Below are 20,971 nucleotides of genomic sequence, written 5' to 3' on the forward strand. Positions count from 1 at the left end.
AAACCCTAACTCGTGTATTAGATATGTTTCTGCGGTAGTCGGGCAAGAGATTATATAGGCTCTGGAAACCCTAGGCAACGTGGGCCACGCCCACGTCGCGCGCACATTTTGAGTCGGTTACAGATAGCCCACGGTTCGGGCGACCCGAACCGACTAACTGTGACGCGCCCGTCTAGGACTCTGTTTGTTTTCCTGAACTGCAAAAAGCAAGGAAAGTCTCGGCTCGAGGCTCAATCCACTCACCACAAGCGCGGCGCGCGCGTGACGTGTCGAGTCGAGTCGAGACAAGCGAGGAGGAGGAGGAGGAGCGCGCATGAACCACTCCTCTTCTCACTCACTTGCTAGTGGTGGAACAACCCACTTTATAACGTGGTCTAACTTCCTCCCGACTTTCCATGTGAGACTAAACTTTCCACCTCTTGCCACTCCCTAGTGAGCTGCCACCCACTTGGGCTCAAACTCACATGGGCTGTCATAATGTGGGCTTTGAGGTTTATAGGGAAATCTGAAATCTAATGTGGGCCACTAAAAGTGGACCCAATATTTCAACAATCCCCCACCAGATCTCAAATGCCCATTTAGATATTTACCAATACTCGTTGCTTGTTTACATACCAGTGTTTCAGCAGAGACTGTTTAGTTGAACTTGCACCTAGAACCTTAAGCTACATCCATTCACACTTGAACAATGAACTAAGCCTTGAATTGCAAGTTTTGCGTGAACAAATTTCACTCAAAGCCATAACCAGTACATGGCTGCCAGTAGCCTACCCCACGGGTGAAGCATATGTGTCATACTTCGTGGTCTCTTCATGAGTTTATAGAGATCACCCAAATCTCATAGATTGCAACGTTTAACAATCAGACTCATATAGGTGTGTTATTTCAAGAATGCTCTGTAGGACATCATCTTTGCTAAAATAGCCAACATAAACACATTAAGTCTTGTTGCCAACCTGCCTTACAATTGAGAGTTGTGCATCTTCACATAGAGATGGTTACATAATACTCTCCTCAATTAAACCACTAGTTTGTTCTTCCCAGGTCCTAATTCACGGGATCTCCGATCACAAAGGTTGGGTTACCACTATGGTGTAACATCAACGGTCTCAAACCCATCTCTCTCGATGCACTTTCTATCACATTACGTGATAGTCCCTTTGTAAAGGGATCTGCCAGGTTTTTGTCTGTTTGAATATATGTAACAGTTATTACTCCGGAGTTTCGCAATTCGCTAACATACTACAAACGTCTCTTGACGTGTCTGGATGACTTCGTGTTATCCTTAGAATTGTTCACTTTGAAAATTACAGTTTTATTATCACAATTCAAAAGGATTGCCGGAATAGGTTTGTCAACCACAGGCAAGTCCATCAAGAGCTCAAGATCTTCTCAACATAATGATAGCAAGTCTTGTCAACATAGCTGGACAAGACTTGCTATCAATATAGCCGAACCGGCTCAAGATCTTCTCAACATAATGGGATTGTGTTAGAGTAATCCCACTCTCGTTCTTAATAAGCTTGATGTTCAGAATCACATCAGCTTCTCCCAGGTCTTTCATATCAAAGCACTTTGACAAGAAATACTTGACCTCATGTATTACTTTCATGTTTGTACCAAAGATCAGAATATCATCCACATACAAACATAGTATAACACCTTCGCCCCCACTATGTCCATAGTAAACGCACTTGTCAGCCTCATTAACAACAAAGCCTACATAAGTTGAAGTTTTGTTAAACTTCTCATGTCATTGCTTAGGTGCTTGTTTCAGGCCATATAAAGATTTCAGCAGCTTGCACACCTTTCTTTCTTCACCTTTTACTACAAACCCATCAGGCAGATCCATATAGATTTCCTCTTCCAACTATCCATTTAGAAAAGCTGTCTTTACGTCTATTTGATGAACGATAAGACCATAGGAGGCAGCCATGGACAGTAGTACTCGAATGGTAGTAAGTCTAGGGACATGTGCATAGGTGTCGAAGTAATCTTCGCCTTCTCTCTATGTGTATCCTTTAGCTACAAGCCGCGCCTTGTACTTCTCAATAGTACCATCAGGTCTCAGCTTTTTCTTGAACACCCATTTGCATTCCACAGGCTTGCATCCATGGGGTCGTTCTGATATCTCCCAAGTTCCATTAGAAAGAATAGAGTCCATCTCATTATGGACATCTTCTTTCAGTCATCTGCATCTGGAGATGCATATGCCTCTGCAATGAACGTGGGAGTATCATCCACAAGGTACACAATGAAATCGTCACCAAAGGATTTTTCAATCCTCCGTCTCTTTCTCCGTTTAGGAGCTTCATTGTTATCCTTCTCAGTAACATTCTCTTGTGATTCTTCAAAATACTCATTAGATGTACTAGATTCAGGAATTATCTAAGTAGAAATTCTAGCAATACTATGCATATCTTTCATAGGAAACAAATTCTCAAAAAATATTGCATCACGAGATTCCATAATAGTATCAACATGCATATCTGGTACTCAGATTGAACTACTAAAAATCTACAGCCTACAATCCGTGGAGCATAACCTAGAACGATACAATCCACTGTCTTTGGTTCGAGTTTGCGCTTCTTAGTAATTGGAATATTAACTTTCGCCAAACATCCCCATGTGCGCAAGAATGAAAGTGATGGTTTTCTCCCAACCCACTCCTCGTAAGGGTTTTTATATTTATTCTTGTTAGAAACTCTATTCAAGACATGACATGAAGTCAACAAAGCCTCCTCCCACCATGCCTTAATTTGATAAACCAGCAGTGGCTAACATGGAATTCAGCAAGTCAGTCAGTGTGTGGTTTTTCCTCTCGGCAACCTGATGTCTACGTTCCCCCTCCTTTCCTGTAGACAGTGTTGGGCCTCCAAGAGCAGAGGTTTGTAGAACAGCAGCAAGTTTTCCCTTAAGTGGATCACCCAAGGTTTATCGAACTCAGGGAGGAAGAGGTCAAAGATATCCCTCTCATGCAACCCTGCAACCACAAAGCAAGAAGTCTCTTGTGTCCCCAACACACCTAATAGGTGCACTAGTTCGGCGAAGAGATAGTGAAATACAGGTGGTATGAATATATATGAGCAGTAGCAACGGTGCCAGAAAATAGCTTGCTGGCGTGTAGTTGATGGTGGTAGTATTGCAGCAGTAGTAACACAGTAAAACAGTAAACAAGCAGCGATAGCAGTATTTAGGAACAAGGCCTAGGGATTACACTTTCACTAGTGGACACTCTCGACATTGATCACATAACAGAGTAGATAAATGCATACTCTACACTCTTGTTGGATGATGAACACATTGCGTAGGATTACACGAACCCTCAATGCCGGAGTTAACAAGCTCCACAATAATGCTCATGTTTAAGTAACCTTATAGTGTAAGATAGATCAATAGACTAAACCAAGTACTAACATAGCATGCACACTGTCACCTTCATGCATATGTAGGAGGAATAGATCACATCAATATTATCATAGCAATAGTTAACTTCGCAATCTACAAGAGATCATGATCATAGCATAAACCAAGTACTAACACGGTGCACACACTGTCACCTTTACACACGTGCAGGAGGAATAGAACTACTTTAATAACTTTGCTAGAGTAGCACATAGATAGTAGTGATACAAAACTCATATGAATCTCAATCATGTAAAGCAGCTCATGAGATTATTGTATTGAGGTACATAGGAGAGAGATGAACCACATAGCTACCGGTACAGCCCCGAGCCTCGATGGAGAACTACTCCCTCCTCATGGGAGCAGCAGCGGTGATGAAGATGGCGGTGGAGATGGCAGCGGTGTCGATGGAGAAGCCTTCCGGGGGCACTTCCCCGCTCCGGCAGCGTGCCGGAACAGAGACTCCTGTCCCCCAGATCTTGGCCTCGCGATGGCGGCGGCTCTGGAAGGTTTCTGTGGTTTTCGTCAATCGTCTCGAGGTTTTTAGGTCAGGGGCTTTATATAGGCGAAGAGGCGGCGCAGGAGGGCTTCTGGGGGGCCCACACTATAGGGGGGCGCGGCCCCCCCTGGCCGCGCCGGGGTGTGGTGTGGGGCCCCGTGGCTCCCTCTGGTCCTTCCCGGGTGTTCTCGGATGCTTCCGATGAAAATAGGAACTTGGGCGTTGATTTCGTCCGATTCCGAGAATATTTCGTTACTAGGATTTCTGAAACCAAAAACAGCAAAAACAGGAACGGCACTTCGGCATCTTGTTAATAGGTTAGTTCCGTAAAATGCACGAATATGACATAAAGTGTGCATAAAACATGTAGATAACATCAATAATGTGGCATGGAACATAAGAAATTATCGATACGTCGGAGACGTATCAGCATCCCCAAGCTTAGTTCTGCTCGTCCCGAGCAGGTAAAACGATAACACAGATAATTTCTGGAGTGACATGCCATTATAATCTTGATCATACTATTTGTAAAGCATATGTAGTGAATGCAGCAATCCAAGACAATAGTAATGACATGAGTAAACAAGTGAATCATATAGCAAAGACTTTTCATGAATAGCACTTCAAGACAAGCATCAATAAGTCTTGCATAAGAGTTAACTCATAAAGCAATAATTCAAAGTAAAGGCATTGAAGCAACACAAAGGAAGATTAAGTTTCAGCGGTTGCTTTCAACTCATAACATGTATATCTCATGGATAATTGTCAACATAGAGTAATATAATAAGTGCAATATGCAAGTATGTAGGAATCAATGCACAGTTCACACAAGTGTTTGCTTCTTGAGGTGGAGAGAAATAGGTGAACTGACTCAACATAAAAGTAAAAGAATGGTCCTTCAAAGAGGAAAAGCATCGATTGCTATATTTGTGCTAGAGCTTTGATTTTGAAAACATGAAACAATTTTGTCAACGGTAGTAATAAAGCATATGCATCATGTAAATTATATCTTATAAGTTGCAAGCCTCATGCATAGTGTACTAATAGTGCCCGCACCTTGTCCTAATTAGCTTGGACTACCTGGATTATCACCGCAATACATATGTTTTAACCAAGTATCACAAAGGGGTACCTCTATGCCGCCTGTACAAAGGTCTAAGGAGAAAGCTCGCATTTGGATTTCTCGCTTTTGATTATTCTCAACTTAGACATCCATACCGGGACAACATAGACAACAGATAATGGACTCCTCTTTTAATGCTTTAAGCATTCAACAACAATTAATTCTTTTCTCATTAGAGATTTGAGGATGTTTGTCCAAAACTGAAACTTCCACCATGGATCATGGCTTTAGTTAGCGGCCCAATGTTCTTCTCTAACAATATGCATGCTCAAACCATTCAACTCAGTGTAGATCGCCCTTACTTCAGACAAGACGAACATGCATAGCAACTCACATGAAATTCAACAATGAAAAGTTGATGGCGTCCCCAGTAAACATGGTTATCGCACAACAAGCAACTTAATAAGAGATAAAGTGCATAATTACATATTCAATACCACAATAGTTTTTAAGCTATTTGTCCCATGAGCTATATATTGCAAAGGTGAATGATGGAATTTTAAAGGTAGCACTCAAGCAATTTACTTTGGAATGGCGGAGAAATACCATGTAGTAGGTAGGTATGGTGGACACAAATGGCATAGTGTTGTTTGGCTCAGGATTTGGATGCATGAGAAGTATTCCCTCTCGATACAAGGTTTAGGCTAGCAAGGTTGTTTGAAGCAAACACAAGGATGAACCGGTGCAGCAAAACTCACATAAAAGACATATTGAAAACATTATAAGACTCTACACCGTCTTCCTTGTTGTTCAAACTCAATACTAGAAATTATCTAGACCTTAGAGAAACCAAATATGCAAACCAAATTTTAGCATGCTCTATGTATTTCTTCATTAATGGGTGCAAAGCATATGATGCAAGAGCTTAAACATGAGCACAACAATTGCCAAGTATCACATTACCCAAGACATTTATAGCAATTACTACATGTATCATTTTCCAATTCCAACCATATAACAATTTAACGAAGAAGAAACTTCGCCATGAATACCATGAGCTAAGAACACATGTGTTCATACGAACCAGCGGAGCGTGTCTCTCTCCCACACAAGCATGATGTAATCCAATTTATTCAAACACAAACAAAAATAAAAGCATACAGACGCTCCAAGTAAAGCACATAAGATGTGACTGAATAAAAATATAGTTTCAAGAGAAGAAACCTGATAAGTTGTCGATGAAGAAGGGGATGCCTTGGGCATCCCCAAGCTTAGATGCTTGAGTCTTCTTGAAATATGCAGGGATGAACCACCGGGGCATCCCCAAGCTTAGAGCTTTCACTCTTCTTGATCATAGTATACCATCCTCCTCTCTTGACCCTTGAAAACTTCCTCCACACCAAACTTGAAACAACTCATTAGAGGGTTAGTGCACAATAAAAATTAACATGTTCAGAGGTGACACAATCATTCTTAACACTTCTGGACATTGCATAATGCTACTGGACATTAGTGGATCAAAGAAATTCATCCAACATAGCAAAAGAGGCAATGCGAAATAAAAGGCAGAATCTGTGAAAACAGAACAGTTCGTATTGACGAATTTTAAAATGGTACCAGACTTGCTCAAATGAAAATGCTCAAATTGAATGAAAGTTGCGTACATATCTGAGGATCATGCACGTAAATTGGCTTAATTTTCTGAGCTACCTACAGAGAGGTGGACCCAGATTCGTGACAGCAAAGAAATCTGGAACTGCGCAGTAATCCAAATCTAGTACTTACTTTTCTATCAACGGCTTTACTTGGCACAACAAAACACAAAACTAAGATAAGGAGAGGTTGCTACAGTAGTAAACAACTTCCAAGACACAAATATAAAACAAAGTACTGTAGCAAAATAACACATGGGTTATCTCCCAAGAAGTTCTTTTCTTTATAGCCATTAAGATGGGCTCAGCAGTTTTGATGATGCACTCGCAAGAAATAGTATTTGAAGCAAAAGAGAGCTTCAAGAGGCAAATTCAAAACACATTTAAGTCTAACATGCTTCCTATGAAGAGGAATCTTGTAAATAAACAAGTTCAAGAAGCATAATGCAACAAGCGTAGAAAGATAAAACAACTGTAGCTTCAAAAATTTCAGCACATAGAGAGGTGTTTTAGTAACATGAAAATTTCTAAAACCATATTTTCCTCTCTCATAATAACTTTCAGTAGCATCATGAGCAAACTCAACAATATAACTATCACATAAAGCATTCTTATCATGAGTCTCATGCATAAAATTATTACTCTCCACATAAGCATAATCAATTTTATTAGTACTAGTGGGAGCAAATTCAACAAAGTAGCTATCATTATTATTCTCATCATCAAATATAGGAGGCATATTGTAATCATAATCAAATTCATCCTCCATAACAGGTGGTAACAAAAGACTACTATCATTATAATCATCATAAATAGGAGGCAAAGTATCATCAAAGTAAATTTTCTCCTTAATGCTTGGGGGACTAAAAATATCATGCTCATCAAAGCCAGCTTCCCCAAGCTTAGAATTTTCCATATCATTAGCAACAATGGTGTTCAAAGCGTTCATACTAATATCATTGCTACTAGCATGCAAATAAGATTCCATAGGTTTTTTAATTTTCGCATTAAACCATTCATGTCTTGACTCAGGAAATAGAATAAAAAGCTCACAGATGTTTTCCATTATGCCTTACTAGTGTAAACAAGAAACAAAAAGATGCAATTGCAGGATCTAAAGGAAATAGCTTTGAGTACTTACAACGACGGTAAATAGCTTGGTAGCCGAGATCCGGAGTGTGAGTACCTTTTACCTTTCCTCCCCGGCAACGGCGCCAGAAAATAGCTTGATGTCTACGTTCCCCCTCCTTTCCTGTAGACAGTGTTGGGCCTCCAAGAGCAGAGGTTTGTAGAACAGCAGCAAGTTTTCCCTTAAGTGGATCACCCAAGGTTTATCGAACTCAGGGAGGAAGAGGTCAAAGATATCCCTCTCATGCAACCCTGCAACCACAAAGCAAGAAGTCTCTTGTGTCCCCAACACACCTAATAGGTGCACTAGTTCGGCGAAGAGATAGTGAAATACAGGTGGTATGAATATATATGAGCAGTAGCAACGGTGCCAGAAAATAGCTTGCTGGCGTGTAGTTGATGGTGGTAGTATTGCAGCAGTAGTAACACAGTAAAACAGTAAACAAGCAGCGATAGCAGTATTTAGGAACAAGGCCTAGGGATTACACTTTCACTAGTGGACACTCTCGACATTGATCACATAACAGAGTAGATAAATGCATACTCTACACTCTTGTTGGATGATGAACACATTGCGTAGGATTACACGAACCCTCAATGCCGGAGTTAACAAGCTCCACAATAATGCTCATGTTTAAGTAACCTTATAGTGTAAGATAGATCAATAGACTAAACCAAGTACTAACATAGCATGCACACTGTCACCTTCATGCATATGTAGGAGGAATAGATCACATCAATATTATCATAGCAATAGTTAACTTCGCAATCTACAAGAGATCATGATCATAGCATAAACCAAGTACTAACACGGTGCACACACTGTCACCTTTACACACGTGCAGGAGGAATAGAACTACTTTAATAACTTTGCTAGAGTAGCACATAGATAGTAGTGATACAAAACTCATATGAATCTCAATCATGTAAAGCAGCTCATGAGATTATTGTATTGAGGTACATAGGAGAGAGATGAACCACATAGCTACCGGTACAGCCCCGAGCCTCGATGGAGAACTACTCCCTCCTCATGGGAGCAGCAGCGGTGATGAAGATGGCGGTGGAGATGGCAGCGGTGTCGATGGAGAAGCCTTCCGGGGGCACTTCCCCGCTCCGGCAGCGTGCCGAAACAGAGACTCCTGTCCCCCAGATCTTGGCCTCGCGATGGCGGCGGCTCTGGAAGGTTTCTGTGGTTTTCGTCAATCGTCTCGAGGTTTTTAGGTCAGGGGCTTTATATAGGCGAAGAGGCGGCGCAGGAGGGCTTCTGGGGGGCCCACACTATAGGGGGGCGCGGCCCCCCCTGGCCGCGCCGGGGTGTGGTGTGGGGCCCCCAGGGCTCCCCTCTGGTCCTTCCCGGGTGTTCTGGATGCTTCCGATGAAAATAGGAACTTGGGCGTTGATTTCGTCCGATTCCGAGAATATTTCGTTACTAGGATTTCTGAAACCAAAAACAGCAGAAAACAGGAACTGGCACTTCGGCATCTTGTTAATAGGTTAGTTCCAGAAAATGCACGAATATGACATTAAGTGTGCATAAAACATGTAGATAACATGAATAATGTGGCATGGAACATAAGAAATTATCGATACGTCGGAGACGTATCACAACCCCGTTTGATTGGGGTGAGTAGGGAGGCGTCCTCTCATGAATAATGCCATGTTCCTCACAGAATTCATCAAAGATTTTAGGAGAATATTCACCACCACGATCCGACCTAAGACGCTTGATCTTTCTTTCTAGTTGATTTTCAACTTCGGCCTTATAAATTTTAAATTAGTCTAAAGCTTCATCTTTAGTTTGCAACAAATAAACATAGCAAAATCTAGTCGCATCATCAATCAATGTCATGAAATATCTATTTCCTCCTTTTGTCAACACACCATTCATCTCGCATAGATCAGAATGTATGAGTTCTAGAGGTTCCAAGTTTCTCTCCTCGGCCGCCTTGTAAGGCTTCCGAGGTTGCTTTGATTGCACACAACTATGACACTTAGAACCTTTGGCAATGGTGAAGTTCGGAATTAAACTCAAACTGGATAGCCGAGACATTAAACTAAAATTAATGTGACATAAACGAGAATGCCAAACACTGGTATCATCACTAACATTGTCACTAATATGGCTGGCAGACTTATTACTGAAATCAGAAAGCGAAAAGCGAAACAAGCCTCCGCACTCATAGCCTTTACCAATAAATTGTCCAAACTTGGAAACAACTAGTTTATTCGATTCCAAGACAACCTTACACCCATCTCTGCATAGAAGAGATCCGCTAACGAGATTTTTGTTCATAGTAGGGACATGCTGCACGTTCCTCAGTTGCACGATCTTCCCCAAAGTGAACTTTAGATCTACCGTGCCAACACCACGAATAGAAGCATATGACCCATCCTCCATCAAGACGGAAGAATCCCGGGCGACTTGGTAAGGAGTGAACATGGATATGTCAGCACACACATGAACATTAGCATGGAAATTGAAGTACCAAAAGAATAGTAAAAAGATTACCGTACCCATCAGCATTTCTAGCGGTCACCATGTTGACTTGCCTCGCCTTTTTCGTGCGGTCTGCCCTCTCTGGACAGTCCTTAGAAAAGTGGCCAGCCTCTCCATAGGTAAAGCATCTCAGATCTGCTTTGTTTAGCATCTTCTTATTAATTCTTGAAGGTTGTAGTCTTCATAGGCTTATTGAAGGAGGGCTTGTTATTCCCTTTATTCTTGCTGTAGGATTTCTTCTGCACCATGTTGGCTCTGGACTAACCCTCTCCTTTATCAGTAGTATCCTTATCCCGAGCTTTCTCCTCAACATCAAGAGATGCTATCAGATTTTCAACTGATATCTCATGTATCTTGTGTTTGAGAGTTGTGACAAAGTTCCTCCATGAAGGGGGCAACTTAGCGATGATACATCCAGCCACAAATTTGTCCGGTAAGGCACATTTAAGGAGTTCAAACTCTTTCGCAATGCACTGTATCTCATGAGTTTGTTCGACTACAGAATGGTTGTTCACCATCCTGATGTCATGGAAGCTCTCCATGATGTACAGTTCACTGCCTGCATCGGTTGCACCAAATTTAGCATTCTGTTCATCCCAGAGCTCTTTACCATCTGTTATGTGCATGTACACATCACACAGACGATCAGCAAGAATACTCAGAACGCATCCGACGAACAGAGTATTGTTTTCCTTGAACTTGTTCTGATCTTGGTTAGATATAGTTCTTTCAGGTGAACCATTACTAACTTCGAATACTTTCAGATGAGTAAGCCAGAGCATGGCCCTAATCTACCACCCCTTAAAGTGCACACCGGTAAACTTACCCGCCTCAATGCATCAGTAAACCAATCATTGTTAACTAAGGAAATTGCCTACAGTTAGATTTTTGGATTGTTGGATAATTAGGGACAATTTCCATGACTAATTCCAGAATATTAAACATGACGATATCAACTACTAACATGTGAAATTCAAACATACTAGATGCATTAATCAACATGAACAGTAGCAGGGCAAACAACAGAACATCCATCGGTAAACAGATCGAGATATGTCGCACATACCGATCTAGTGGATGTGGCGGTGGAGGTGTAGCAGATGATGTCGCGGCAGTAATGTTGTTGATAACAACGTTGTTGACGACAGGGACGACGGTTCGAAGTAGACGGTGTTGAAGACGATGGTAGGCAGCACCGCCCGACTTGGACGGAAGACGACCCGTGATGAAGAACTTGAGCAGTCGCACGAAGCGCTTCCCAAAAACCTAATTCTCCCTCTCCCGTACATGATCCTAAGGACGAGCGGTTCCGGATACCTGCTCTCCCGTTCGCTGATGCACGTCGGCGCGTGGGATTGAGGAGGCTACGATGGCAGCGCAAGCAGAGAGAGGTGGCAAAAACCTAACTCGTGTATTAGATATGTTTCTGCGGTTACAGATAGCCCACGGTTCGAGAGCGACCCGAACCGACTAACTGCGATGCGTCCATCTAGGATTCTATTCTTTTTCCTGAACTACAAAAAGTAAGAAAAGTCTCGGCTCGAGGCTCAATCCACTCACCACGAGCGCGTCGCGTGTCGTGTCGTGTCGAGTCGAGTCGAGCGAGCGAGGATGAGGAGTGCGCATGAACCACTCCTCTTCTGACTCACTTACTAGTGGTGGAACAACCCACCTTATAAGGTGGTCTAACTTCTTCCCAATTTTCCATGTGAGAGACTAAACTTCCCACATCTTGCCACTCCCTAGTGAGCTGCCACCCACTTGGGATCAAACTCACATAGGCTGCCATAATGTGGGCTTTGAGATTTACAGGGAAATCTGAAATCTAATGTGGGCCACTAAAAATGAACCCAATATTTCAACAATTTCATCTCCATAAGAAAAGAAATCTTAAGTTGTGATTCAGCCGCTCTTTAATTTTGTCAGAGCTGGCGTCTAACAAGTTACTCTCCAGCACTAACGCCTTTACAAGACAACTTTTATCTATTCAAATTGAAATTGATCATTTCCACTTTAAAGTATCACTTTGCTAAAATCATTAGATGACTATTACATAAGTACTAGGAGTACTTAATGTAAACCCTCGGATCGTACAATCCACAAATAATTGGGGATGCATAGATATCATCTAACTCACTATCACACCTTAAAATTCTTTGCGTCCTCCTGAATGGTATTAATGCCATACATGTAGACTTCCTCGCCCCTCGCTTCTTCCACCCGCGAACATGAAGAGGCTGCTAGCAGTCCTCGTCTTTCTATACGGACGATACAAACGACATCTTGGCAAGAGGCGCTGGTTCGTGACTAAACAGATACCGCCGACCAGGTTTTTCGGACACTGTTTATTCCCATGTAATCTAAAGCGTAAGACTTCGTCCTGATTACTAAGATACTATGATATATAAGGAATTTCTATTTTCGTGCCCTCGGGTACTTAGTTGTACACAGTTTTATTCAGCCATTTAGTTTTTCTTCAGTTTTTTCAAGTCCTTGTTGTTAAGCTCATGCACTAGCCATTTGAACCAAAGTCCGAACTGATGGAAATGGCTAGGCAATCTACTTGTACACGTCAACACCCCCTCTCACGTGTGTCGGGGAGACGAGAAGACAAATCAACACGTGTAGAGAGGCAAAGAGGCTGCGGAAGGCCGGAACCACACGGCAGGAGAGGCAAAGAGGCAGCAGAAGGCCGGGACCACACGGCAGGAGGCTGCGGGGAGAGGAGATAATTTTTAGAATAAATTGGAAAAACCAGGATTTGAACCCAAGACCTGGGGCTCTGATACCATGTTAAGCTTCATGCACTAGCCACTTAAACCAAAAGTCCGAACTGATGGAAATGGCTAGGCAATATACTTATACACATCAACACTTGTCTGAAACCCGCAGAAGGAGCTCGGACGGAAGGATTCTCGTTTAGTTGACCGTTCCGTGCTGACGTGTGGGGCCACATCGTGTGGTGCCGCGTCGCGTGGGGCTGGTAGAAAGGGACCGCGTGAGATAGAGCGAGACCGCGTTTGGTTTTGGTTGTACGTGAGCAGGAGCTGGGTTCTGTCTCTCTCGCTCCAAATTGGCATTTTTAAGAGGGGTCCCTTTTAAGAGCACATTTTTCCCCTCTTTCTCTCTCTGTCTTTTTTCACCAAATTATTATGAAATCTGGAGAATCTTCCATTTCTGTCTTTCGTCAATTATTTGTGCATTTCGACCCTCGTTTTTTGCCCAATATGGCAGCAAATCTAGTACTCCCTCTGGTCCATATTAATGACCTCACCTATCTTGGTTCATATGTACTCCCTTCGTGCATGTATATAAGATGTTTTTTCTTTTTTCTTTGATTCATCTACTTTAGTTTGTATCTAGTCTAGGTTTTAGTGTGTAGGCTCACTCTTTTTAGTTTGAATGCAGTCCACTCTAAAAACATCTAAACAATCTTATATTTCTAAACGGAGAGAGTATCTTGTTAAATCTAGAAGCAAATCTCGATGCTAATGTACGATAAATTCACACCATCATAATAAATCGAGAAAACAAAGTAGGGCCAACAAAGTATAGTAGAATAGGGATAGATAATAAGTTGCATACAACAACCAACATAATAACAGGTTCTTAGGTTCTTCACAACACCAACATATTAACAACAACAACAACAAAAAAAGCTGCTTTGCAGCAGCAACACACGTCCTGGATTCCGCCTACTCCATCTCGCTCCTTCTCCAGTTCTTGCTCCCATGTCCCTTGCTCTTGGGCACCTTGGGCTTGATCGAAGGCATGCGCCCGGCGGCGATCTCCACCCGCTGGAAGTTGCGGAGGTGAATCCCGAGTGCCTTGTGCTTGGCGCGGAAGGCGTAGACATTCACTATCGCGCCGACTTTAGGGAAGGTCCTTCCGATGCCTCGACATGCGTGAGGAGGCAGTTGAAGTCGGTGCCGCCGAGTCTCCTAGTGCAGAAGGGGAACTTGTAGACACCTTTGGAGAAGTAGGAGGCGAACTGGTCGACCTGCAGCCTCCGCAGCACATGCCGAGCCTTGTTGTTGATCCTCCTCGTCGCTGTCGACGTCGCTGCCAGAAACCTGATCCATATCAAACGGAAACTATGAGCGAATGAGTTGCAAAGATGACGTAACATGCATGATAACAAAGTTAGGAAAAACAGAGGCAGCCTCAGTTAGATTGAACATGATTATATATCTATAGGGACGGAGTTAGCGCACCAAAGCTCATGCACAATAGATTTGTACACAACAATGGTTCGCTGAACTCGCCCTGTACAAATTTGTGCCCAACGGTTCATCATAGACAAATAAACAAATTCCAGATCTGAATATATTAACCGAACGGACGAACCCCAAATCTTACCTGATTGAGATCACATGATTACTTGCATGAATTAAACGAATGGCCGAACCCCAAATCTTAACCCCAAATCTTAACTGATTGAGATCCCATGATTACTTCCATAAATCAAGAAGGGATCAAATTAAAATGGAATAAAATCGGCGCAAATAGTAACCCAATACTCATCCTACCTACAGATCGGCACTAATAGTTACTAGGGAACCAACAAAAATAGGGTTGAAAAGGAAAGAGGAATAACAAGGGAGAAAACCGTAGTTATCTCGTTCAAAGGGTCATCCATGCAGGTGTCATAGGGGTTCACCGGACAGATGTACGACACCTTCTCGTAGGGGTCCCATTCCGGCGGGATCTGACCGCCACCGGCGGCAGCCTCCAATGCACCAGCGGGAGCCGCCAATGGACCGGCGGTGGCGAAGGCCGTAGAGGGGACGACATCGAAGACGGAGGCGCCGTGCTAAGAGGGGATGGTGTCGAGGACGGAGGACGGATTCGCATTCTCCTTATCCATCACCAGCAAAGGAGAGGGAAAGGATTTTTTGCTTTGGAGAAGATGATGGGACGTGAGAGGCGGCGTTGCGTGAGGGAGTGAGGGTGACAGTGAGATAGTGCGAGGAGGCGAACATGGAGAGGCAACTATAAAGGCGAGGGGTCCTAAGTGCGACCCACGTCCTACGTGTCCACGGTTGCACGTCTGCACGTCTTCGACTTCTGCACCGCGACACGCGTCCACGATTGCACGTCTTCAACTTCTGCACCGCGACCCGCGTCGTCCTACACGTCAAAAATTGCACGTCTTACACTTCTGCACCGCAACATGCGTCCTCGAGTCTAACCCTCGAAATCTAAATATACTTAGGTATACCCTCGAGTCTTATACTAGCAATTTTTGTGTGCTTAGTTTTTCCCTTGAGTGCTAATACTGGCTAGTGCGATATACTCAGTTTTACCCTCAAGTGGCTGGTCAACAGAGAGCCAACAAATGAGATTAAGCTAGTTAAATGAGTCATTTAATGTGCAAAAAATTCAAAAAAAAGATAAAACCATAGTGGCACTTACTCATGGAGTCTTCTTACGCGACCTGCCACGTTGGAAACCATAACAATCATAGATAAATCAAGTTTTACCACAAATTGCCACTTCTCAAATCACCTAGTAGCTATGAAGGTGCATGGCTTTCCACAATAAGCCCTTCCTAAAACAGCTTTCCCCAAAACATATTTTGTCTGAATGAGGCCACAATTTTCACACTCATGTATATTTGTATTGCAAATAGTTTGAGGTAGGCCAAGATGGGTTTCATTGTACAAAACACGCATTTTCTATTTTTAAAATCTCGTATTTGAATCCTTTAGTCTGTTTACTACTCACGTGCCCTTTGTTTCTTGATACTACTCAGTTTTTCCCTCCCCCTTCACAAATTCTCAAAGACGCCCAACCTTGCCCTGATTGGTCTAGCCCTTGTCACGCAGATCGTGCCCGCTGACTGGTGATCGTATGATCTAAAGGGCACGATAACCCCTCTCTCTCTCTGATCGGGGCCACCGCCCTCTCTCTCTCTCTCTGTTGATGGCTAGCTTCCACCCTCTATCTATGCTAAATACCAAGTTTGCCACCGCATTCAACAAGTTTGGTTTTCTGTATTATTTTTCACGCGCTAAAAATTATAAACCCTTTTAGACATTACTTTTCACGCAGAAAATGATAAACCATCACCGATTTCTTGTAGCCATTACTTTTCACGCAAAAACTATATTTCGATGAATGCATTATTTTTCACCCATCTAACAATTATCAACTCTCTTAGCATTCCTTTTATTTTAGGGAATATAGTTTGGGATATAGTTTTGCTTATTGAAACGTCCCAAAAGTGGTATAATTTTGTATAAACATGAGGCATACATATTTGAGGGATTTCGGTGAATGGATTATTTATCACCCCTCTAACAATTATCAACTTTCTTTAGCATTCCTTTTGTTTTAGGGAATATAGTTTGGGATATAGTTTTTGTTATTTGAAACGTCCCAAAAGTGGTATAATTTTGGTATAAACATGAGGCATATATATTTGTGGGATTTCGGTGAATGCATTATTTTTCACCCCTCTAACAATTATTAACTATCTTTAGCATTCCTTTTAGGGAATATAGTTTTGGTTATTTGAAACGGCCCAAAAGTGGTATACTTTTGGTATAAACATGAGGCTCCCTACATATTTGGCATATTTGGGGGATTTCGGTGAATGTATTATTTATCACCCCTCTAACAATTATCAACTTTCTTTAGCATTCGTTTTCTTTTAGGAAATATAGTTTGGGATATAGTTTTGATTATTTGAAACGTCCCAAAAGTGGTATAGTTTTGGTATAAACATGAGACATACATATTTGTGGGATTTCGGTGAATGAATTACTTGTCACCCCTCTAACAATTATCAACTATCTTTAGCATTCCTATATTCCCTAACACGTATTTTTATTTTTTTGGTAATTTCGGTGAATGCACACACTAACTTTGAAAACAACTAAAAGTACATGTAACTGAATAATGGATTTGTGACAAGGGATCCCTTGTAACAACTTCTAGCGCCTGATGAGAAATGATAAGAATCCGATCGCAATTACACAACAAAAAAACAACCAGCCATCAGATTAGCTTGCTTCTTCAACTCGATCAGCTGCCTTAACTGCTTGTTCATTTTCTTCAGTTCTCCCTTCACTTCCACCAGTTCTGCATTGGGAGCATTTGGCATAATCGGCATGGCTCCTCTCCCCGACGCATTCTCTACAGCAAGTCCCCCCTCCCAAATTGCGCTCCCCAATAGCGCCAATTGATTCCTGCAATTGAAGCCTCTGAACGTTCACATCGATCCACTCAAAATACCTGCATTTCTTCAGGATCTGAAAACAACAACGTGAACCCTAAATCCCAAATTCGAGGGAATAAAAAATAAATCGAGACAAAAAACAGAGCAATTGGAGCGAGATCTAACCTTATCCCCCTCTCTATATGGCAAACTCTCGCATGCAAGGAACTCACGTCCATGGTTTTCGTTATCGTCTGTCTTACAGATCGATCGCTTAAGAGGCTCTTGGCGTGGTAAGTCAGGGCATCTTGTCAAAGGCATGGGTCCATACCGCGGCCATGAAGAACGGGAGGTCGAAGAGAAACTAGACATCACCCGCCTGCCGGAGAAGGGCTGCCACTGGCGGAGAACAAGAACAATGGGGCGCGGGGAAAGAAAGGGGAAGCAATGGCACGGGCATGGGCGCGGGGCTGGCTCGGGCTCCCATTTTACAACGGTCACCTGGGTAAGCTATGGGTCTGGCGCACTAAAGAGGACAAGTTGTGGGTCCCACGATGATCTGGATAAGTGGAGACATGTCCACTTTGGGGTACCAACAGCGGCCCCACTTGCCAGCACCAACCAACGGTCAACTTAACGGGATTCCTCCCGTCTGAGCTCCCTGTGAGGGTTTCAGATAAGGGCTTGGGGAAAAATGAGGAAAAACTAAGCGGCTGGGGAAAACTGAGCACAACTAAGGACCCGAGGGCACGAAAATAGAAATCCCAAAGAAGAAACAAGGAAACAGAATAATCAAACTGAGACGTGAATTGAGGAGAAGCAACTAGAGAGAAAGGACCTAGCTAAAGTTAAACCGGATATACGCTTCCTTAGATCATCTCTAGCAGATTCCTCATCCGACCCCATCCACATAATAACCGACGATTTCCAGTTCGGAGGGCAAAAACGCGCCGTTCAAATCCCGTATCAGACACCCATTTCCAAAAAAAAAAGTTTGGGCCGCCCGATTCACGCCGCGCGACCCCAAAGTTCCCGGGTCGGAGAGGATGTGCGAGGCCGGCCTCCATCCATTTCCTCCCTTGGCGCGAAGGAAGTTTCAGCTCCTCCCTTTCCCGCTTCCGCTCCACCCGCCGCTCCCGATTCCGCCGCCCCCGCCTATCTCCGGCCACCGGAGCCCCCGCGACCGCCCCGACATGGACGCAGCCGCCCCTTCGCCGTTCCCTGGCCAGGACGCACCGCGTAGACCAGCTGCATTGACCGCATCTGGATCTAGCGCCACCGCGGAAGCCACCACCGATTCCGCGTGGTCGTCGCGCCTCTCAATGCTGCAGCGGCTGGAAAACGAATGCGACTGGGGCGGCACATCATCCCCGCACCTCCCGCTGCCTCGGCGCTCCCCGCTGCAGTTTCCCCTGCCATCCCGGTCAAGTGGGTGAAGCGGCCGAGCAGCAAGGTGGCGGCCGCGGCACCGACTCCGAAGAAGCCAGCCCCGAAGAAGGCTGCGAAGAAGCTACCGGCGGCGAAGATGGCGTCGTTGACTGCCTTGACAACGTCGTTGGTGCCTACCCCGATGGAGCCGGCCGATGCGCGCAAGGTGGTCAATGAAAGTCCCGCGGTTGATGACTCACCGGAGTCTTACATTGACATGCTCAACGATGTTGCCGTCGACATCGACACGACACCGCTTGCGGACTACGGTGACTATAACGACAGATTGGAGGAGGGGCTCAATGGGGAGGAGTTTGAGGAAGAAGAAGACACCGGCAGCAAGGAAGAAGATGAAGGGGAGAGTGATCCGGACCAGCAACTACTCCAAACTTGAAGACATGACCTTGATCTATGCTTGGGAGGCGGTTTGATGGATGTCGTGACCGGCGCCGACCAAACCGGCAAGCGGTATTGACAACGCATCGAAGATAAATTCTTCCAATTGATGCCGCCTCACTCTACTACTCCCACCTGCTCCTACCGCTCGCTCCAAGGCCGATGGGACACAATCAAGATGGCTTGCAGCTGGTAGGAAGGTTCCATCGAGGGCGTGAGGAACGCGCCACCGAGCAGCACCAACGCCGGCGATTGGGAAACTATCGCGCAACAAAGGTTTCGGGAGATGCCGGGTTTGAATCATGTACCGTCCAAATTCGCTCATTGCTAAGCCCTTCTTGAGTACGATCCGAAATGGAAGTTGAGGGAACAAGAGGTGCCACCGCCAAAGCACAAGCTTATCGAGATGGAGGATGTGGAGGAGGATGATGTGATTGAGACAAAGAAGAACAAGGACAAGAGGCCGGATGGATGCAAGGCGACCAAGGAGAAGATCAAGAGACAAGGAGAGGCCGCTTCATTGTCTAAAGATCGATGTGATGGTCAAATCCAAAGAAGAGTTGTTGATCAAAACATTGGCGGCGAAGAAGGAGATGATGGAGGTGAAGGCAAGGGAGAAAGAGGCAATGTGGGCAACACTCTGGGAGGATGCAAAGCGTAACGCCGACATTGAGGAGAAGAGAGCACGCGCCGAAGAGCACTATGCCATGGTGGAGCTCATCGCGGCGGAGAATGCCACTATTTTGATGAACCCGATCGCCAAGGATGAGGAAACCCTTGAGTGGTGGAAGCTCACGAAGATGCAGATCTTGGCGCAGAGGAGGGAAGCTGCACGCGCTACCATGGCTGCCGCGATGACTGCCAGAGGTGGAGAGGCTACAGCGAGCGGCGGCGGCTATGTCAATGCTCCGGCAACCGATGGTGACGCGTGATCACTTCCCTCTTTCATGATGTGATGTCCGATCTTATTTTGGTGTCATGTTTCATGTATGATTGTGTACTTTGAAGAATCTATTTTGCATGATTATGTCGCTGCATTTGAGAATTATCGAATAATTTGCATAAATCATGTGTTTGTAGTTTTCGGTTGCGGGCCGAAAAAAGGGATGCACAGTCCAGACGCTCCAAACACGGCCCGCATAACAGCATATGGCGCATCTGGACTGCGCTGCCATTTTTTGGCCTCCATAACGCGTTTGGGATGGCATATATAGGCGAATTTGGGGTTTACGGTTTGGGGGATCTGCTAGAGATGCTCTTAGAGCATCACTAGTAGTGCCACTAAACCCTCAAATCCTCAAAAACAACAGCTTTTTATAGTTTGCGAGAGAAAAACGCGTAGACTAGAACCCCTAAACCCTCAAATCCTCAAAAAAAATTATGGGTCCAACCCTCAAACCCAATTCCAACCTGTAGAAGTGAGGGTTGGGGAGGCCAAACTGCCCCAACCCGCACTCCTCTTCCGCGCGGGAGGGAAATTTCCTTGCCCCAACCTCCCGCGTCCGCGTCGCCGTCCGCCCCCCGCCGCCATTCCGGCCGCCGGCCGCCTACCCTCGTCCCCTGCCGGCCGCCGCGAGCTGCCCCGCCCCGGATCCACGCATCACCGCCGCCGCGTCGAGCTGTTGCGCTCGTCCCTGTCGCCCTCCACCTCCCCCGCACCAACCCCAGCTGCACGCCGCCTCCCCCGACCTACCCAGCTGCCCCCCAGCCCGCCCGCCACCCTCCCCCGACCGCCGCGCAG

The sequence above is a fragment of the Lolium perenne genome, chromosome 4 (genome assembly GCF_019359855.2).
Source record: "Lolium perenne isolate Kyuss_39 chromosome 4, Kyuss_2.0, whole genome shotgun sequence".
NCBI classification, from domain to species: domain Eukaryota; kingdom Viridiplantae; phylum Streptophyta; class Magnoliopsida; order Poales; family Poaceae; genus Lolium; species Lolium perenne.